Raw genomic sequence first — 22,338 nt, 5'->3', positions numbered from 1 at the left:
ATATGCTTGAGTCCTGTGTGTCTTTGAGTTGCAGTCTGTTTGCAGCACAGCCAGCTATTTAAAGTGATTCTTTCAGCCAGTGCCTCAGGAACTCCCACCCATCTTTCCCCAGGGATCTGCATAACAGAAAGGTGGAGGGGCAGAGCAAGCTACTCAGAGGAGCCAGGTTTGTTTGTTAGCAGGGTCCTCTTGATTGCAATTCTGATGCAAATAAAATGAGCCCTCCTAGAATCAGGAGCTGATGACTCATTAACAAAAGTCAGAAGTGGAAGGAACCCTCTGCACCCCAAGAGCCATGATCCCTGTGCAGGGCACCTCCTGGGCGCAGAAGACAGCTTTGACATTTGAGGCCTGCAGAGGAACAGCGGCAGAACCAGCAGCCAGGGCATGAAAGCAGGAGCGAACTTCTCAGCCCACAGAGGAAGCAAGGCTAAGTGCCTTTGGGCAGGCAGCTCCTCTGTGGAACTGGGGACCTTGGGCACTTAGCTTTCTGAGCAGAGTTTACTGACCCTTGGGTTGGGGTTTACAGGGGAATGGCATACCTGTTGGGCTTTATTAGCAGCCCTGAAAGGACTTTGTACCTGTCCTGACTGCACAAGTGTATCCCCAACATTTCTCGCCTGCTTTGTAAACTGTTAACTTCCACAATAAACTTCTTAATCATGAATATTCTCGGTAGCTTCTGTGGAGTCATTGCAATGAATTATAAAACCCGAATATAATGGAGTCCTGGTGGTGTAGTGGTTAGGTGCTGGACTGAGATCTGCATGGACTGCATTTCAAATCCACCAGCAGCTCTGTGGGAGAATGACTGGCTTTCTAACCAGGTAAACAGTTAACAGTCTTGGAAACCAACAGGGGGTCGCTATGAGTCAGCACTGACTTGATGGCAGTGAGAGATGTGAATGTTGTCTGAGCTCAACACACCATTGCCACACATGACTGGGAATATGATACTTGAATTATGTGTGACAATTGTGTTTGTTTAATTTTCAAACCCAGGAGAGAAGAAGAGGGTCCCAGGGGAGGGATGGTTGGTGTCAAAATTGGTAAAGAAGCTATAGGGTAGAGGCAGGTTTGACCTCAGCCTCATAGGGATTTTCCAAGGGCTGAGGTTGGGTTTGATTTTCCTTTCCTCTTATGAAAGCAAAGGATGTAGGATGCGTTCCCCATCTTATCTTATAGCCTACTGTACTGAAAATGTGTGGTCCACATAGTGGTGTGTAATAACAAAGCATTACTATTTTAGGACATGTATGAAAACATTATTGCAATTACTGTATTATTATGTCAAAGATGTTTTCGTTTTTCTGGACATGTTTTTTAATGTATAAAAACGTATACTCTATCCTGAGACAAACAGTTAGCTGACATTAGGTAGGAACTCTACCCAAACATTCCTATTTAAATGCAAATTCCATTTAGGAATAGATGATCTTTATATCAAAACAATTGTTAAACACTTATTCTTACATTTATTCTAATTTAATATTAACAGACTGTCTCTGAATGTTAGCTGGGCTTCTTCAGTGAAAGAAAAGGGAACATTTGTAGAGTGGCAAGGATTGTCTTCAGAGCCCTCAAGGTGTAATGGGGAAGACGTTGGCAGTCTGAACCCCCACATGGGCGCAGGAGGAGAAACATAGGCAGTTGGCTTCTAGAAAGGTTGCAGCCATGGGAACCATGTAGGACAGGTCTATTCTGTTATACAAGGTCATTATGAGTTGGAATTGGCTTGACAGCAGTGGGTTTCGGTTTCTTAAAATCCCACCCCCGTGTCATGGAGAATGTTTCTCATTTTATTATCGCTACCTTTAAAATGATTTTCTTAAACGGACGCAACCTTCATATCCCCAGCAGCCTGTGTGCCTCCGGGTTCATGGCTGTCCGTTGTCTCATTGTCTTAGTTGGGGTTCCATCCTCTTTCCTCTCCATTTTGTCTAGACCACTGCTCTATCACCATGTGTCAGCAGACCACACTGACTGCCCCAGTGGCGGGGTCTCTGGACGGCACGTCTCTCTTTGCCATTCAGCCAGGATCGTCCCCCTTCTTTGTCCCTTGTCAGTCTTACCTTTCACCCAGGTGTCCTGCTAAGGTTCCTCAAATCTTGCCTGCCATTTTACACTCTTCTTTTTTGAGTCTTTCCATGGCTTCGGGCTATGTCATTATATGAAGTGACTTTTAAACGTTTATGGAAACATTCCATTATCTTTTCACTCCATTTTCCCACGAACTTTTGAAGCTCCCCTGTATTTGAAGCCTTTACCCCATAATCATCCAGTAACTTCTGCCATAAGAACGGCTTTCTCCTTAAATGCGTCAATGCACACGATCAGATCACCCGTCTTTTCCAGGTGCAGAATTGTCAGAGATTCAGGAAACCTCGTCTGTTTAAACTTGCCCATGGATTTCCTAAAGGGCCCTGGTGGCACAGTAGTTACGCTCTTGGTCACTAACTCAAAGGTCAGCAGTTTGAACGCACCAGCCTCTACAAGGGGAAACAAGTGGCAGTCTGCTTCCTTAAAGAATTGTATGAGCCCCCAATAAAATGATTAAAATAGCAATGTTGAAGAGGGGAAAGAAAGCTGATAGCCTTGGAAGCTCTATGGGGCAGTTCTGCCCTGCACCACAGATCAACTGTGAGTAGGAATTGACTCGCTGGTAAATGGGTTTGGTTATGATTTCAGATACAAATGTTCTTGCAATTACACGTAGAGCCTACTTCCTTTACAGTGTTAATGGCGTCTTGAGATGCGCTTGACCTCTGGGGACCTGGCTTCTCGTTGCCTCATTGTCCTCACTGCCTTTGAGCGCTGTGTACTCATAACAATCCTATAGGACAGGGTTGAACAAATCAGAGAGTTTCTGAGACTGTAACTATTTACAGGAGTAGAAAGCCCCGTCTTTCTCCCTTGGAGCTGTTGGTGGTTTTGAACTGCTGACCTTGTGGATCATAGCCCAGTGCACAATCACTGTGCCACCCGGGCTCTTTAGCCTCATTATAGTGGTGGGGAAAAGGCATCCTCTGTTCCTGCTAGCTAAAACCCAGTGGACAACCTACAGCCATCAAATCTATTCCAGCACATAAAGACCCTAGAGGACAAAGTAGAATTGCCCCATAGGGTTTCACCGGCTACAAATCTTTCTGGAAGCAGGCTGCCTCGTTCCATCGTGCTTAGCCACTGGTGGGTTAGGCCTTTCAGTACGCAGGGCGATGTGTACCCTGCTGCACCGCGAGAGCTTCTCATACCCCTGTGGAAAAATAAGCTGTGTTATCTAAGCCTTTAGTCTATTCTAGGCACTAACAGGTATAAAATCTCAAGTAGTCCCTAACCACGATTTAAGGACTATTTACAGCATCCTTGTAAATGCATTACCGATTCTTCTATCTGTTTCTCCTGTCTCATCCTGCCCAAGTAAACAAACAAAACACCCACTGACACATGAGTGGTTGAGTGAACCCTGACTCAGGCTCCCTCATGTATATGAGAGTGGAGCTGTGCCCTGTCAGTTTCCCTTCCTTGCCTTACTCGATGCCATTGAGTTCATTCCAACTCAGAGCGATGCATTAGGGCAGAGAAGAACTCACCCTTGCGCTTCTGAGTCTGTAACACTTCTCACAGATAGATAGCCTCCTCTTTCTCCCAAGTAGCAGCTGGGAGAAATCTGGTTTTCAAATTGCTGATCTTCAAATGAACAGCCCAACCTGCAATTCACTCTGCTCCCAGTGGCTGAATTCTCTGTAGCTGACTGCCTGGCCTTTCTTCTGCGGCACCTCTGGGTGGACTCAGACTTCTGTCCTTTCAGGGAGCAGCCAAGCACGCTGCCCTTACAAACGCTTCCTGAAACCGTGAAATGTCTCCTCCCGTCTGCCTAGCTCTGGGCCATTGCTCCTTCTGTGAAGGATTCCTTCTCAAAGACTTTCTAAATTTAAAACACTTGTCCCGTGGGGAGGGCTTGTGGAGCCTGGAGAGGATCCTCAGAGAACACAAAGCGGGAAACATTGTAGCTTCGAGGTTTTACAACTACTTTGATCATGGAGCTGTGCGACCCGAATCCCCCACCCCATTATCTTTGCTCCGTTACATAACACGTTTTGCCAACTTCAAGGTGAGTCTGCTTTAATGTTGCTTTTAATTTTCTTGGTATGATCTGTAATATTTCAGAGTGCTCACTCCTCATTTAATCGCTGCTTTGATTAAAAGGAAATGACCTCACTCGTATGTGAGGATTTTCTGTAATGAACTTCTCTTTCTCCTGCTTCACATCTCCTTTCCCCTTTCTTTTCCTCCCCAAGGTTAGCTCTCATTCTCCTTCGTTCTCTCTCAGCCTCACCCCCAACTTTCCTTCTCTGTTTGCTACTCACCTCATTGTGTTCTGTTCTCTCTGTTCATCCCTTCATAGAGGACTTGGACAGGTATTTACTGAGGACCGATAGCATGCAGCATTCTGAATGTAGACAGCCAGGCTTCAACTGCTAGTTTTATCACTATCTGTCTCAGAGACCTTGAGCAATGTCCTTCATGTCTGTTTCTCAGTTTCCCCATCTGTCAGAGGAATGATGATACTATTCTCAAAAATCGGTGAGAAGTGCTAATATTTATTGCAAAGTGGCAAATTCCAAGTACTATTCTTAACGCAGCGCAGGAAGTGCTGGGATGTACACACCATTACTAAGTCCATATATACGTAGATAGAACGAGATGTCATAATGTGCCTGCCGCCACCAAGCTCAAAGGAGGCTTATCCAAGCTCATACTTTGAAAAATGCTTAGCACAGTGCTTGGTACAGAGTAAATGTCCAAAGACATTTAGATAACTTAATTATTATTGTCATTATAATTATTCCCATTTTACTGCCCAGTAAGTAATAACTGTTAGCTATTGCTGTTGTAATGTGCTAGATGCTATTAGTATACAAAAATGTGTAATATATAATGGCTATTCTCAAGAAGTTTACACTGTACTAAGAACTCTAGAGAACCCCTGCTGGTGTAGTGGTTGTACATTGCGCTGTTAGCAGCAAAGCATAACATCAGGGGTTTGAAACCATCTCCTGGAAAGAAAGCTGAGGCCTTCTACTCCGACAAAGAGGTGTGGTCTGGGGAACCCTCCAGGACAGTTTTACCCTGCCCTATGGGGCCACTATGAGTCAGAATCAACTCAAAGGCAGAGAGAGAGGGAGAGAGGGAGGGGGGGAGAGAAAGAGAGAGAGAGACAGAGAGTTAGTTAGTTAGTTTAGCACTCTTAAAAACGCTTAAAAGCTTTCATGTTTGGTCTGTGTTTATTTTTCTCCTTCTATTTCCTTATTCTCTTTCTTCTTGAAAGAGCTGGCATTGCAGCACAGTGCTTAAAAACAGAGACTCCAGAGGCAGAATGTTGGCCTGCCTCATAGTGTGCCTCTTGCCCACCAGTGGCGTGAACTTTGCTAAGGAAATCATTTACTGTGCTTCACTATTATTACCTATGAAATGGTTCAAAATGTGTCTAGTAAGGTTAAGTCAATCGATGAAAAGTCCAGAGAATTGTATCTTAGAGGTGGTAAGCACAACAAGGCCCTTAGCTATTTTTTTCTATGTCTTCTTATTTAAATGCAAATATCATAGCTATTAAGAGAGTTACATGTATGTTTTATTGATTGGTCTTATATTCTGTTTTTAATTTTAGCATATTTTATGGATATTATTTTATATTTTTCCTCTTGAAATGATTAGATTTAACATTTATCTTTGAAATTCCAGACTTCTGTTAATATCTAAAATAAAAACACATTTAAAAAACAACAAACTCTTAACTTCTGTTCAGTCAGGTGGGATTTTTGCTTATTTGCATGTTGGTGTTCAATTAAAATATCTCTCTTGAACTTTTCATTAACCATTTCTGATCTCAACCTTTCATTTTTCCATATATGGCTGTTTCATTCCACTTCAATAATCCTCTCAGTGTGTTAGAGATTTTCTATTATTTGGGTGGTTCCGTCCTTGACCGTAATTCTACTGGCAAAGTAGGACTGTACCCAATATCAGCTTCCCGATAGAGTTGGGCAGTGTGACCGTTTTTCTGTATACCATTTGTGTATGGTTATCGAGTACTTCCTAAGTGTGGGGCCACAGATGAATATTTGGAGATGAAGTTGCTCACTGTCTGGGTAAGAGAGGTAGGTACGTAATTTATTTGGATGCCTCATGGTTGGCACGGTTTCAGAAATACAATCAAAACCCTAAGGGAGCACCAGGAAGAAACCCAATCAGTCTGTTCCAGCTGGAAGTGATGCCGTGCTTGGGCACGCCTCTCTGAAGGTGGAGGGCTGGCATGTGCCATCAATGCCCGCAGGATTAAGGGCAGCCCAGTCAGATCATTGCTCTGCAGATTGCAGCTAGCCTGGCATCTGTATGCTTTGCCCCACGCAAGCTTGACTGGGTGGCATATTGGTGGGAGGCAGACTCTCTTGATTCACAAGAGTTTCCATCTTCTCAAGAAAGAAACATGCTTGTGGCGGGGGTCTTTCTGAAGTCTAGCCGGGATTGCAGCTACTTCCCATGACTGTGCGGGATTTCAGTTCAGAAGGAACAGTAGCTCCACCTCAGGATAGTGCTAGGAAAACTCTTTCTAAAGTCTACCGCACCTGCGCGGGCTCTCTATCATAACAATCATTTTCATTAAACTGCCAGGACTTGATCTTCTCCCAGAATCATTTGGATTATTACCCAAGACCCCAATTTTCCAGGCCAGCGTTTCACAAAATGTGGTCGGTGGGCTTCTTGAGCAGCACCTCAGATAAACCGAATCATAAAATCCATAAAATTTTATGCGACAGTGATCTCTCAGATGCTGCGCGGGCCCTGGCCAAATAAATGGGAGGCCATGAACATTAACAGTCTTAAACTTAATTTGGCAAAACTTATTGAGGGAAAAAAACATGAAGAAGAAGAAGAAGCTGTTTAGTCAGTAGCGGAATATGCCTTCACAGAAGAAAGCTGTCCATGATCCAATTTCCCCTGGGAGCAGGGTGACCCCTCCCTTTACTCGCTACTGGTTGGTTCTAAGAGCAAATGTGAGATCCCTTGGAGGGTCTGCAATGACGGAGTTATCATTCCTGGCGGCATTCAGGAAGCAGTCTGGTTGGTTGACCTGGTGGAAAGCATTTGGTGGTGAGCCCACTGCGTGGCGTGCGCGGCGTGCGCGGCATGCAGCCCCGGAGATCAGCTTGCTCTGCAACAGAGAACACGCTCCACTTGGACCAAGGACGCGCAGCGGTGCTGCCTTTATTTCATTCACCTGGATTGTGCTCTGGCTCCTCATTCAAGAGCCAAGTACACGTCTCCTGTGTTTGTTAGTTTCCTCTCCTAGGGCTCCTGTGTTAAAGAATTTCTTAGTTCGTGTAATTTATTTGGTGCAGAGTCAAATACTATTCTGTGGCGTGTGTTTCTGTCGGTGCTCTCAGGGGACACTTGCATCGTCCGTTGAGCCTTTTACAGGCTTCTGTGGGATCCTCAGCACTAGCTGACCACCTTGTTTGGTCCTCAGCGGGGTCCAGCGCACTACCCCAAACACAAGAGGTGCTCGGTATCCGCTGAGTGATGGGAGATCGAATTCTGGTTGGCTAAGGAAGGGAAAAACAAACCCAGCAATTAACCAACCCCGGAAGAATTGAACACAGCCAGGGACCAAGCTTAGAGCCCACCGAGCTAGGACTACTACTGTGCCCCTCCCTGCCCCCAATCTACAGTGAGCCCACCAACTGCTCTGCCAGAGAAGGCCGCCACTGTCTGCTCCTGTAAGTCGGAAAGCCTGCGAGGCGGTTCCCCTCTGTTCTCTAAGGGCGATATGAGCGGGCACTGACTCAGTGACCGTGAGTTTGACAAACCGTGGAGAACAGAGAACTAACTGCCTTCTAGGTGTCCACGGCAGCGCTGCTTTAATTCCAGGAGCCGACAATCTAATCTTTCTTTGGGGCGTGACAGGTGAGTTTGAATGGCCGAACTGTGGCGAGCAGCACAGCGCTTAACCCGCTGTGCCACCGGGGTGCCTGTAAGATTGCCACGAGTCAGAATTGACTGGATGGGCATGAAGTTGGGTGGATTTTTGTTTTGTTTTGAGAGGGAGCTTCTACAATGTCACACAATTAGAAGAGATGCCTTTCTCCCTCCTTTTCAGAGTCGGCAGAAATACAGGTTCTTATCGTTAGAAAAATACTTTGTATTAGTGCTTAGATTATTATTAGTATAATAGTGCACCTTTTATAGACATATGCAAATATGTGTGTGTGTGTGTGTGTGTGTCTGTGCAAAACCACCCAGCTTTTAGCAGTGGGGAGAGAATCTAATGGACTCTATTCTTGGTTTTGCAGCTTAGATTGGAAAAGTTCCAAAGCACTTACAGGGCTCTGCTGCCTTGAACAGGCTACCATGCCATATGGCTCTTTACTGTGGCAGTTTAGCTGTCATTGATTTATAGTAGATTGTGATGATGAACTTGATGGTCCATGAGCAAAGTGACTCCGCTACACTGGACTGCTGGATATGCTCCTGTGTGCAGAATGCTAAGAGTTCTCTCTCTGGCTTTCACTTTCCGTTGTCATTTCAGATTCTTGCTGCTTCTGTTTTTGTATTTGACACTGTTGCACTGGGTGGGGATTCTATACCGTGAGTCCATACTCTCCATCACTTTGCTCTTTGTTGCAGCAAAGGTACTCTGCTGGCTTTCTTCATCCTTCAGTTCAGGCTGTGGTGGCAACTCTCACACTTATCCATGAGGCTAATGATCAGGGCGGAGGCAAGACAACTGTAAATTAAATAACTTCATTTCTGTAGTTTCCTGCCAATGTTTTTAACTAAAATGTTATGAGATGCAATTTTAAAATTGTGATTTCCCCCCATATTATCCCTTCCCCCATTTTTTTTCTTTGTCATAATGTTTTTAATACATTAAAAAGGAGATCAAAACTTACCAAGGAGCAACCAGTATAAAAGGACAATACCTTAAATATGTATAAAACACATTGTAACAGTTACATAATTCCATGTCAACGTAATGATCTATAGAAGTGTAGGGGTGGAATTCAAGCTGTCACTCAGGTCACAGCCTGATGGTGCCTCCTTGTGGGTGTGGCCTTCTCCTAAAGGAGGGTCCTGGGAACAAGTCCACCCCCCACCTCCACCCCCCTTCACCTTCCTGCTGGCTGACCCTGATTGCTGCCAGAGCCTTCTGATGTGTGCACTGCCACTGAATCCACAGAACTCTACACCCACCAACCCGTGCTCTTGCTGCATTCTGCATCATGGCTTGTGACTGGGTGAGTCTGAAGGGGGCCTTAGGGACTACTACTGGACTTAGGGACTTGAGTTGGACTGGACTGGGATGTTTTCTTCATATATAAATCTTGATATAAAGCTCTGTCTTACACAAATATCGCTGTCACTGTTTCTCTGGTCAACCTGGCTTAACACATTTCTGTTGAGACTTCTGTGGAAAAATTGTATCATTTTCTTCTTATAAGAAACCCTAGTGGCAGAGGGCGTCTCACGTGGGCTGTTATCTGTTGGAACCCATCGATTGCTCCGTGGGAAAACGGCGAGGTTTTCTGCTTCAGTAGAGGCAGTGCTAGTCTGCTCTAGAGCTGCAAGTCAGAATGGACTTGGTGGCGATGGGTTTGTTTGTGTTTTGCTTCTTATAATCTAGTTTTATAGTAAATCATTTAGTATGCAATTAAAGGCATGATGGATTGTGCCTCAAGCTGCTCACCACAAGGTCAAAATCAACCCTTTGAACCCCACCAGTGGCTCTGCAGGGAGAGATGAGGCTGCTAACCTAACTCCTATGAAGATTCACAGTCTCAGAAACTCCAGGGGGAAGTTCTACTGAGTTGTATAAAGTCACTAGGAGATGGAATCACTGTGATGGCATTGAGTCTTGGCGGTGGTGCTAATCATGAGTCAGCAGTTCAAAACCATCCGTTGTTCCTCAAGAGAAAGATGAGGCTATGTGATTCCATGAAGTTGGAATGTCTCAGGAACCCTAAGCAGCAGTTCCAGTTTGTCCTATGTGACTCCATGCTTGGGCAGTTTTCTGGTTTGTTTGTTTGTTTTTAATGTGTAATTACATAATAATTTACAAACTTAAGAGGGGGATTTTAAAAATCAAGCAAATGGAGAGCTTCATGGGATGACTTGACTACAGTAGAGAGCAGGTGGCTTTAAAAACACCTATCCTCTCTATTCAGCCCTAACAGATGTTGCCATAACTTCCCAGCCCTATTGCTCTCAGGGGAACCCGCTTCTTGGTCCTGCAGGACTCATTCAGGGCACCTCGTTCTGTAATTCAGTAGCTTGTACCAATTCACTCAAAATAAAAGACCGTCCATATGAGCAAATAAAATGTGGATATAACACAAAGTTCTTAATTTATGGAAAAACATTGGCTAAAAGTACTTCATTTCTTTTACTGCTGCAATAAAGTGATTTTACAGTTAGTAACATATAACTTACAAGGATGACAAATTTGGTACTTAAAAAATATTTAGGTTAAAAAAAACCTGACACTTCTCCTAAGTCATTTTTACAATGTCATCATTTTAATTCTTCCCTCCTTCTAATTTTATAACCAGAAGACAACCTTTCCAAGCAAAATCCCCAACCTCCTGTAAAGAACCTCTCTGCTTCTCATGATTACGACCCTCAACCAATGAGTAGTTGGAAGTTATGTTTGACCTAGAAATTAGGGAGCACTCCGGTGCTTTTTCTCGGTCCTCTGTGGCACCCTTAGTAAATAAACATCCATTGCAAACAGCTCCGAATGGACAAGCTTAATATAAAAACCTTTGATTGCTAGATACGACCAAGGGCCTGTGAACTTCTTAGTGCTGATTTCTTGAGGAAATGCCCTGGGCCTAGCACATTACTACAGACAAAGAAAGCCTAGTGCCAATAGACAGAGCTGAAGAAGAAACTGCTTGGGTTGAAATACTTTTGCATAGACTAGGTCAAAAAGTTCAATGTGAATCAGGGAAGCCCTATTTTTTTCTTTTGTAGCATCTTTTCTGGAAGTCACTTGGTGAATAGTCTCCCTGTGACCTAGTCGTGAAGACATTCTTCAGCCAAGGATGACTTTTTATCAGTAGCACTTTCATCAGTGTACCCATTGATCTAGACACTGGCTATTATCTTTCAAAACAACTTACAAGTTGTATTCCTTTTTACAAATGATTTTTCTTTATTTAGTTAGGAGCTTCCCAAAGTCCACTTTGAGAGGGCAGCTTTAAGAAGGTGCTGCTCAGATCGAGAGGGCCAACACGCTAGTACAGAGGCGGGTTCCATCAAAATTATCTACAAAATCTTAGAAAACTTTGCTGAACAAAAAGATGAAACCTTTTTTCCTAAATATATTCTCCATCTAGGTCTTTAGACATCTGAAGGCTCCATGTCCATTTTTGTCCACCTCCCCTGGAACATTCTCTGCTCTGGGATTTTTACCACATCCACTGGGCTGTTGGGCATTGTTGAGATCTCAAACTGTGTTCTTTTAAATTGTTTCTTTATGTTTTAGGCACAAAAAGCAATCTGAAGGTTGGGGTAAGGTTTTTTTTTTTTTGGGGGGGGGGTGGTTTCTGGAAAAACCAGAAAACCTGCTAGACAAATTCTAAAATTTTCTACAACCAGCTGTGACACTACTGGTTGGGGTAAGTTTTCACAGCAAAATTCTCATAAGATACCCCTGGCTTATCCTCAGGGAAATGAGCTGGTGCATTTCCTTAATGGAGGGGGCGAGGGACATCCTGAGAGCGATTTCAGTGGCCTTTTTCTCACCAGTGCAATCTTCTGTTTTCTTCAAATATCTACATAATAAGTGTGTTTTATAAAAAAAATCTTATTAAGATGAAGCCTATGAAACTTCCCCAAGCCCCATAACATTCTGAACCCACTTCTCTCCCTCTGCCTTGACTCAAACTGCTGGTCCAACAGATCCCTGCAGAAGCCGGGGCTGTGCTTGCCACCTCTTTATTTGTTTGCTTGCTTGTTTTTGTTTTTGCTTGTCGCCCCTTAATTGTAATTTTTTTTTTTTAATTTGGGTACTCTAAGAACTCAGCAGTTTGAAGCCGCCAGCAGCTCTGTGGGAGAGAGACGGGTTTTCTACTCCTGTAAGCAGTTACAGTCTTGGAAACTCACAGGGACGGTTCTCACCTACCCAAACAGGGTCCTAGGAGTTGACCTTGACTCAGCCGCAGTAAGAAGTGGAAGACATTGAAAGTCTTACTGAGCTAACCGACCTGCAGCTAGTGGCAGATATTTAAACACACTTTTAAAAGAAAAGTCAACTAGGGCACTGTATGAACTAGAGCCTTTGTCACACTACTTCTGCGATGCACAGAGCTTTCTAGACAGTAGCTACCGAAACCTGCCGATAACATGCCAGAGTCACCATGGCAGGGAATAGCTTTCGGGATCTTCCTGCAAAGATCATTTCCCTTTGCTCTTAATTAATTGTTCTCTGAATAGTTAATTCCCTCCCAACCTTGCCCACTGTCCTCTGGTGGAGGTCCCCTGCCTCAACACTTGCTACGCCTCACATTAACGGTTGCGATTGTTGGCTGTCTTCCTCAAATTGTTAGAAGTGCTGTGGAGTGAGAACCTTCTCTACTTTGCTCCCATATTATTATGCGTGATTAGCAGAGTGTTTGCCTATAACAGACAATTCAGGAATACGGACTCAATAAAAAAATTAAGAGAAAAATAATATTCATAATTTTGTATATCCTTAAATGTAAATATATTCTTAAATGCAATTTAAAAAATTGTTCTGCTGCTTTCTGTGAAGTCAGTTCCACACACAGCAGTGCCAGGTGAGGCACGAAAGGGTGCATGCTGAAGGTGTGATGGTTCGGCTCACCCTGAGGTGCTCCTGAAAGTCGGCTTCCAGAAGGTCATGTGTTGAAGAAAAGCTCTGGAATGTTCCCCTCTGCACACACGGGGGAGTCCTGATCTCTAAGTCAGCCTCTTTCAACAGCATGCGGGAGGCGGGGTGGTTAGTTCCGGGTGGGGTGCTAACCACATGGTCAGTGATTGATAGAAACCCAGGAACCAAGCACTACTCAGGAGAAAGAGGAGCCTGTCTCCTTGGTCACGGGGGGAAACCCTAAGGAGTATGTCTGCTCCCATCTGTAGGGCTGTTAGGAGTCCGCAACAGACTGGGGCAGATGAGGGGGAGAGGCACAGTACAGGCTCACACTTCAGGGTGATTCTCCCTCCCACCCCAGGGCCTCTTTGCCTTTGGTCCCAGAATCGCAGTGTCCCACAATTCAGGTGACACAGGTAAACTGATGACACAGGTAAACGCTTCATTTGGTTCTTATTGGTTCTTACAGCTATGCACAGGTACTTTATACTTTCTGTGGAAAAACTGAATTGTTCACGGTAACAAATGAATAATTCAGTGGCATAGTAGTAAAAATGTACCTTGATGAAGCATATTATTAACTGGGAAGAGATTTGTGGGTGCATTTCAGGAGTCTGGGAAATGGGTTAACTTAATATTAGAGCAAAATCATTATGGCACCCCTCGTCCCCCGCCCCTGTGCAAAACCTTCATAAGGAATGAGAATTAGTAAGTGTACGTTACAAGATTTACCAAATTAAATCACACCCAGGCAGTGGGAGAAGTCAAACGTTTTCATCGAGGATGAACGAATCGTTTGGAATACTTTTTCCTGCGACATTCCTTAGTGATGATCTTGTCACGGGTGCGGTGGGCGATGGTGCGGTGCATTTCTATTATCTCCTAGCTCCCTTTCTACCGATGCAGTCATAACGTGCGGCCTTTTATCCAGGTTACAGCAGCAACCTCTAGGGGCTAGAAACCGAGTCTCCAATAATTTCCAAAATGTTCTTCCTCCCATACTCTTCGGATGTTTCTACGTCTGGGTCACTCCGGATCAAGGGTTAAATTCATCACTTCTTTCCTTAATTTAAAATGTCTTTACTTCGGTGATAAGGATTGTTTAATTTTGGTTCCAGAAGAAATTAATTTTGTCCATGATAGGAACATGGTGCTCCAGTCCTCGTTTTCAAAGCACCGATGAGTCATCTGACGTGGCTCGAATGCATTGTTTTCTTAGACACCTTCCACTGTAAATGCTGTTGAACATGGCAATTGATGTGAACACATCTCAGTTCAAGTGTCAGCCCCGGGCCTGTCCTTCCTGGTGGTGCGCTTTTGGATAATTAGTTTAGCGTCTTTGGTGTAATGTTTCCTCATTTATCAAAAACTGATTAAAACTGATAGGAAGCGTGTCTGATAATGCATCTTGAACGTCTTGTGTAAACTATGTTAAGCATACTATGCAGATGCTGCTGAAGAGTGTGAATTTCTACTTCCCCATGCAGTGTATCAATAGAATGTGTCAAAAGGGTTCTCTGCCCTCCTCTGAACCAGGTACTTTGATAAGACTTTAATGTCAGGGCTGAAATAACACTCCCTGGGTAGTGCTGATTTCTAGTGGGCAGTACCTGGGTGAATTGGAAACGGACTGTTGTCACTTGCCCTTGTATATTGTCTTCTGAAGGACATCATCGAGCATTATGATCTCATGAGGTCCGAGATAGAGAAGACGAATCTCCGTGGCTCAGTTAATAAAGCAGGCGGCAGGTTAGCGGACAGGTCATCGGTCTGAATTACCAGATGCTCCGTGATGAACACACGATGTGGCAGTCTTTCTAAACTCACTGCCATCGAGTCAATGCTGACCCCTGGCAAGCCTCTGTGGGTTTCTGAGACGACAGCCACCTGAGATGATAGCCTGGGAAACTCTGAGATGGTCCTACTGCGTCATTTAGGATAGACGATGGAATCCACTGGAGAGCAGTGCATTTGGTTTGGGGTTTTGGACATTAGTAAGAATCTTAGAACCAGAAAGTATCTCAAAGACATAACTATAGACAGCCAAGCTCCATTCCTGTACGTTATAGTTCTGAAAGTCTGGAACCCAAAAAAAAACTCACTGCCATTGAATTCAGGTTAGTAGAACTACCTACCTACAGGTCAGGGTAGAACCGCCCCTGAGGGTTCCAGGGCTGAAATTCTGTACTAGAGCACAAAGCCTCATCTTTCTCCTGGGAGGTGGAGGAAGGGGACTGGGAACCTGTATCTTCTCAGATCATTCTGATGACCCTGTTGGATCTGAAACGCACTAGTTTAGAAGTAGGGAGTTGAACCTGCTTGCTCAAGCTGACCCGCTAATGACCCCACCCAGGTGCAGTGAATGAGAATTTACATTTTAACAAGATCACCAGGTAATTCCTAGGGATGTGTAAGAATCCCCCAAAGAACTTGCTACAATGTAGATTTTGGTAGAGCAGGATAGCAGAAATGAACTGGATCTAGGTCCTGCTTAGAAGACATAACTTTGTTCCCATGGCTGCTCAGGTAATTCACTAGCCCAATCCGAGGGGGATGTGAGACCTCTCTGACTTTGATGTTTTTCTGGATCTCAGCTCAAAGTACATCCTTAGTTTTGATGCCTGAAACATATTATTGAGAATGAAGTGGGATTCAAAACCATGCATGCATATTCATTCTCTTTGCAGGCCGTGTTTCACACTCAGGCACAAAATGGGAGGTTTTGATTAACATGTATAAATGTACCATTTTAATGCTAATCCAAAAACCAAATTAATTATGAATCATGATGACCCCAAGAACTGCCCCTGTTGTTTTCCAAGACTGTGACTATGGGAGTGAGAACCTCAGTTCTTCCAAGAGGGTGGCTTGTGGTTTTGAACTTCTGACCTCTCAGCCGCTGTTTGTAACCACTATGCCACCAGGGCTCCTAGTGTAGACTGTAAAATTTAAAATGTAGTATCAAGTTATTAGCCGACGTGGTCATGGTAGTGTCTGTATTTGCTTGCTCTTCCTCAGAGATTAATTTTGCATTGACCCAATTTCAAGATACTCAGATCAAAATTGGAAGTCAAATTGATCTGTGGTCATTCAGTGTCACTGTGAGAAACTAACAAAGGAGGTGACTTTTCATTTTATTCTATTTGATTTTCAGCTTCCTTCTTAACTGCTAACAAGTGCTTTTATTAAAACAAACAAATAAAAAATATTCCTAAATAGGCCTTGATCCTTAGACTATGAAATTCTTAAGGTCAGATGCTTTTTGGAAAAATGTAGATGTTTCTCCTTCCAAGCCACCAATTTGGTTTCTTGTCTACAGAGATAATGATAAAAAATGTGCTTATTGCTCCAAAGCACTTAACAAATGTTATGATGCTTAAATTAGTTTAAGATACATGCAGCTTCGGGACAGCCAGGATGATCGGTGAACTACTTAATACTAGCATGCCTCAGCCATTCTAAAATTGAATGTGATTGTTGGGGGGAAAATGTGTTTCTTTGTTTGTAGTTCAGTAGCTACATTGTTATTGGGAATAATAAGAAACGTGTAGCCCTTCAGAAAGTAAAAGCCATTATGAAATTACTTGTCTGAGAAAAATCTACAACATTGCTCTTCACTAACCTAAAAAGGAGTAGAACGTGCTTAGAAAAATCCAGGGTGTTGGCGGGTTCTTTCAGGTGTGACCTCCTGCTGAGAATCTGCCTTCTCTCTGGTGAAAATCACACTGATTCGGTGTATCTGGAGTCCACGTACAAATGCAAATTCTCAGCAGGAAGGTGAACTGAAACAAACTGGACCGAAGCCCCAGCAAATAATCGTGACTTTATCCTTGGTAAGCTTGTTTCTTTCTTTTTCTTTCTCTTTTGTCCCTTTTTGTAAAAAACTTATTTATGACCACTATGTGGCCACCCCTGAAGTGTAAAACTCAGCCCATTTCCCCCCTAATGTATCAGTGATTTTGTGAGTCTCCTTGTGTTTCAAAGGTACTTTCATTACATGGCACAAATGAAGGCGCCCTAATGTAAGCAACTCCTTTGAACTCCCTGCTGAGCATCAAATAATATGGTAGGTAACCACAGCTGTAAGCTCAGCCATTACCAGGCTAATCTTTTGAGAGCCGGGTGATTATGGGATGGCATTGTCTCTTGTCAGTGGCCTTTCTTCCTGGTAGACATTCTTAGCTTCCTTTGACTAATGTAAATTGTCAATTCGGCTTCATGGTTGCAGGGAACAGAAAGGGATCGTACATCTTATGCCCAATTGTGAACTACCTGGTGCTGGTAGAAGAACAGGAGAAGAGAACGGGAAAGAATGTCTTAGGAAGCAGTGGTACTTTATCTAATTTCAACCCTCTCTCCCTTTGCCAGTCATTCCATCTTCCTATAGCAGCATTTATGCCATCATTTCTACATACATGGGCATTATGTTATACAACTAATCCACTCATTAATGTAGCTGAACCAGCCCCAGTATTTTCACAAGCACCACCTTAGATTCCAGGTGCATGCAGTACCGCCGAGAAGGTAAGTATGTAGTGTACAGTTTAATCCGTTTGCTGTGACTGATTAGACTAGCGGGTCTCAACCTGTGGGAGCAACCCCTTTGGGGGTCAAACGACCCTTTCACAGGGATCACCCGATTCATAACAGTAGCAAAATGCCAGTGATGAAGTAGCAACGAAAATCATGTTATGGTTGGGGGTCACCAGCACATGAGGAGCTGCATGAAGGGTTGTGACATTAGGAAGGTTGAGAGTCACTGGATTAGGCTTTCCTTTGCCTCCTTAATAGTTCAGTGTTTATTGAGCGCACACTATAGATAGAAAAATGTTATACTAGAATATAAAATTGATTAAAGAAATGGTGTATTCTGCAAAAGTTAAAAAGATCCCTTTGGGAGAGAAGAGGTATTTTCCCAAGTAATAATTCCAAACAAATGTCTATCGCCTGAAGTAACACATGTCAATGCAAGCATTATGGAATTAGATGCCTACATTTTTTACATTCAGAAAGTATCGAGTTGATGTCCAGAGTAGAACCACAGGGCAGCTCCTCCACTGAGTTGAACTTGGTTTTGAACGCCATCACAAAAACAGAAATCTAACCAAAACACCAGTAACAGCAGCTCATTGGTTTAAAGCATGGAAGACTCCCATTTGGATCTGCCTTCAGAGTTAGGACTGTGGGGCAGAGGGGACAAGCAACTGTAAATATGCCATCTACTCTCCTTCGATAAAATAATGGTGTTCTGTATTAGGCGTAGGTTCATTGGATCAGGCATTTCCGTTTTGCAGTTGATACCATTTAAGGATGGCTTTCACGTTATTTATCCATTATGGCCGGACTTGGATTTCTTTTTCCCAAGTGAGGGAACATTGACTTGTCAATAACTTGTAATTAGTCTTATTACTATTAAAGGTTTTTTCTGTTTGTTTGTTTTTGTTGTGTGGCTATCCTAATAAGGGCATACAAAGCACAATTTTTATTCCCTGGAGAACTATTTTTTTTGCTACAAAAATTATTTTATTACATTCTTTATCCTTATTCTCTCACTCACTGCCATCAAGTGGACATGATTTATTTTCGTTTTTCCTTAACTCTGATAGCATGTTTTCCTTGTATATTTTCTCTATTTTACTCTTAATCTTTCTGTGTCTTTGTTTTCAAAATGTCTCCTGAAAATAGCATGTAGTAAAATTGCTTAAAACATTAACCTCAGATTCTTTTTTCTTTAGTTGTCTTTTCCCTCCCTCCTTACTTTCTTTCTTCTTTCTTTCTTCTCCTTCTGCAGGGCCGTTCCACTCTGTCCTATGGGCTCATAATGTATCAGAATTGACTCGATGGCAAGAGGTTCCATTTGATGTTTTATATTATACTCCTTTATCCTATATAGTTCCCCTGTTTTTCCAACCATACCTATCTATTTATTTATTTATTTTTGTCAATGTCTAAAATAATATTTTTCATATACTAGAGCAGATTATACACATATATATACTATATATTATTTAATATATAATAATAACAACATAGAATATATATTTCTTTTCTTGTTTACTGATATCCTTTAAATTGATATTTATTTGGCTTAACCCACACTATAGCAAATTCTAACATAAATATCTCTATCCTTTCTAACAATAAATTTAGAATAATTTAAGCACCAAGATGCCCTCCTATTTTACATAATTATCTTTGTACCCTTTTGTTCATAATCTTTAAAAATATATATATATATTTTTATTTTTTGAAGTCATTTTATTGGGGGCTTTTAGAGTTCTTTTTTTTAAAATAATTTTAACAATTTATTAGGGGCTCATACAATTCTTATCACAGTTCATACATATACATACATCAATTGTATAAAGTACATCTGTACAGTCTTTGCCCTAATCATTTTTTTCTCCTCTTTTCTTTTTTTACATTTTATTAGGGACTCATACAACTCTTATCACCATCCATACATATACATACATCAATTGTATAAAGCACATCCATATATTCCCTGCCCCAATCATTCTCAAGGCATTTGCTCTCCACTTAAGCCCCTTGCATCAGGTCCTCTTTTTTTTTTTTCCCCTTCCTCCCCTTTCCCCCCTCCCTCATGTGCCCTTCGTAATTTATACCTCGTTATTTTGTCATATCTTGCCCTATCCGGAGTTTCCCTTCCCCCCTTCTCTGCTGTCCCTCTCCCAGGGAAGAGGTTACATGTGGATCCTTGGAATCAGTTCCCCCTTTCCAACCCACTCACCCTCCACTCTCCCAGCATCGTCCCTCACACCCTTGGTCCTGAAGGTATCATCCACCCTGGATTCCCTGTACCTCCAGCCCTCATATGTACCAGTGTACAGCCTCTGTCCTATCCAGGCCTGCAAGGTAGAATTCGGATCATGGTAGTTGGGGGGAGGAAGCATCCAGGATCTGGGGGAAAGCTGTGTTCTTCATCGGTACTACCTCGCACCCTAATTAACCCCTCTCCTCTCCTAAACCCCTCTTTGAGGGGATCTCCATTGGCCGACACTTGGGCCTTGGGTCTCCACTCTGCACTTCCCCCTTCATTTAATATGGTATATATATATACATATATATACACATACATACACACACTTATATCGTTTTTGTTTTTTTTTGCATGATGCCTTATACCTGGTCCCTTGGCACCTCGTGATCGCACTGGCCGGTGTGCTTCTTCCATGTGGGCTTTTTTGCTTCTGAGCTAGATGGCCACTTGTTCACCTTCAAGCCTTTAAGACCCCAGACACTATCTCTTTTGATAGCGGGGCACCATCAGCTTTCTTCACCACATTTGCTTATGCACCCATTTGTCTTCAGCGATCCTATCATGGAGGTGTGCAGTCAATGATATGATTTTTTGTTCTTTGATGCCTGGTAACTGATCCCTTTGGGACCACTAGATCACACAGGCTGGTGTGTTCTTTATGTGGACTTTGTTGCTTCTGAGCTAGATGGCCGCTTGTTTATCTTCAAGCCTTTAAGACCCCAGTCACTATCTCTTTTGATAGCCGGGCACCATCAGCTTTCTTCACCACATTTACTTGTTCACCCACTTTGGCTCCAGCCGTTGTGTCGTGAGAGTGAGCATCATAGAGTTCCAATTTAATAAAAGAAGGTATTCATGCATTGAGGGAGTGTTTGAATCTCATGGATTTTTTATCATTTTTTACATCATTAATTATTTTAAATATACTTCCTTTTTCTTGCCTACCTCACTAATTTTATCCAGTTTCTATATATGCACAAAAGATAGCAATTATAGCTACTCATTGAGTTACTGTGAACATTAAATACATGAATATTTGCAATGTCCTTAGAATAAATAACACTTTCTCAATAAATACATTATTATCAGCAAGAGCAGATCGTGGGAACATTGTCTTGAATATCACTGAACTGGTGAAACTATATATTTGGGTTTTTTTGCATGTTGTTTTCTAACTTATGACTGTCAGCTTATTCTAAGGGGGCTTCATCTGTGTTGGGATCTTATCCACACCGCTAGTAGTTGGACATTACCAACAACCCATGGGAGAAAGACAGGGCTTTCTGTCCCTGTGAAGAGTCACAGTCTTGGCAACCCACAGGAGCAGTCTACCCTGTCCTACCGCGTCACTCTGCACAGGCATGTACTTGAGAGCAGTGAGATGTTGAGTGCGTCTATGGAACTCCTACATGGGGACAGATCTTTTCCAAATAATTTTTGTAATTTCTTCATCAGGCTGCCTAGTAATTATACTAGGGTGGGCCAGTTATTTTTTTAAACAAACTCATTTGAGCTATTAACCATAATAAGAACTGAAACCCATCACAGCTCAGCCATTGGAGAACCATGTGCTGTGCCCACCTGTAACGATTTGCAGCTCAGAAACCCAAGGGGGCAATTGCTCTCTGGTCGAAAGCATAACTGTCGGCATGATAGCAGTGAGTGGGTTGTTGGTGCGCTGTTTTAGGTTCCAGTTTATTAGAGGAATTGGGGTTTCCAGGAGATGCACCCTTTGTTTTCCCCTACCCCACGAAGAGAACAAGAAGGTTAGATGCATATTACAGAAAAATCTTTGTGCTAGTCCGCTGGTGATAGAGCCTCACCTGGGAGATGGCCATGAGAGGAGAAGGCCTCAGTTCGAGTGAAGATGGCGAGCCCTCGAGTAGCCAGCGACTCTAAAATAGGAGACAGCTCAGGACTTTGTTAAAGATTTTGGAAATAATGTTGACAGATAAGAATGTTGAGTGAGATATCAAGGGAAGGCCCTGATAAATAAGGGAGCATCCGAACGAGTGTCCAGCCAAGGAGTCTGAGCGGGGGCTGCCAGTACGAAAGGAAGAAAGCCAACAGAGATGGGTCTCCGCTCCTTTTCTTTAAACTTGAAGACATTATAGCTGAATTATGACTTGCATGGACCGTCTCTCTGGCTAAGTATGGGTTGATTTAAATACTGGCCAAGTTCAATAACACGCAGATGCATCGCCCGAGCTTCGGATGAATCTCATGGAAAGCTGGCAGGAGCGGGACAGTGGGGCTTCTCTTTTCAAGCTCTTCGGAAATGCATCTTCCCGATTGTCCTTCTCCTTCTGCTTGGCTCATAGTCCTACTTCTACCATGAAAGCAACAGTCAACGAATCCCCTTGAACCTTATGGGAATGGACTCTGCTCCCCCTGAAGCACCTTAGCAGAGGCCTTCTGTTAGGGTTTCTTTGTTGCCTTGTGAGATAGGACGCATAAGGGTTTGAATGTGTGCATCTCAAATGAGATGTTTCAACTCAGCCTGTAAAACGCTTTCAAAAGAAGTTGCCTTATTTGTAGATTCGACTCGACTTGGTTTTTCTTGCAGAACTTTGGAGATGTTCTTGCTTTGAAATAAATACCTGTTCTCGTTAAGTATTCTTCTAGCTCGTTAAGTATTCTTAACTGTATGTTGAGAATTGAAGAA

At 43.0% G+C, this 22,338-nt stretch overlaps 1 protein-coding gene and 1 pseudogene across 2 annotated transcripts in view; one reads left to right on the top strand and one right to left on the bottom strand.

The window, feature by feature from the left end:
- ZFPM2 (zinc finger protein, FOG family member 2) overlaps nucleotides 1-22,338 on the top strand; it is a 513,834-nt gene that overhangs the window by 160,231 nt on the left and 331,265 nt on the right. The gene's annotated exons all lie outside the window — the stretch shown is intronic.
- On the bottom strand, nucleotides 11,596-11,649 carry LOC142449568 (U7 small nuclear RNA; annotated as a pseudogene).

Source organism: Tenrec ecaudatus, chromosome 5 (assembly GCF_050624435.1).
Source record: "Tenrec ecaudatus isolate mTenEca1 chromosome 5, mTenEca1.hap1, whole genome shotgun sequence".
NCBI classification, from domain to species: Eukaryota; Metazoa; Chordata; class Mammalia; order Afrosoricida; family Tenrecidae; genus Tenrec; species Tenrec ecaudatus.
Note: the sequence above shows the minus strand (reverse complement) of the source record. Positions and strands in the feature narration are given on the sequence as shown.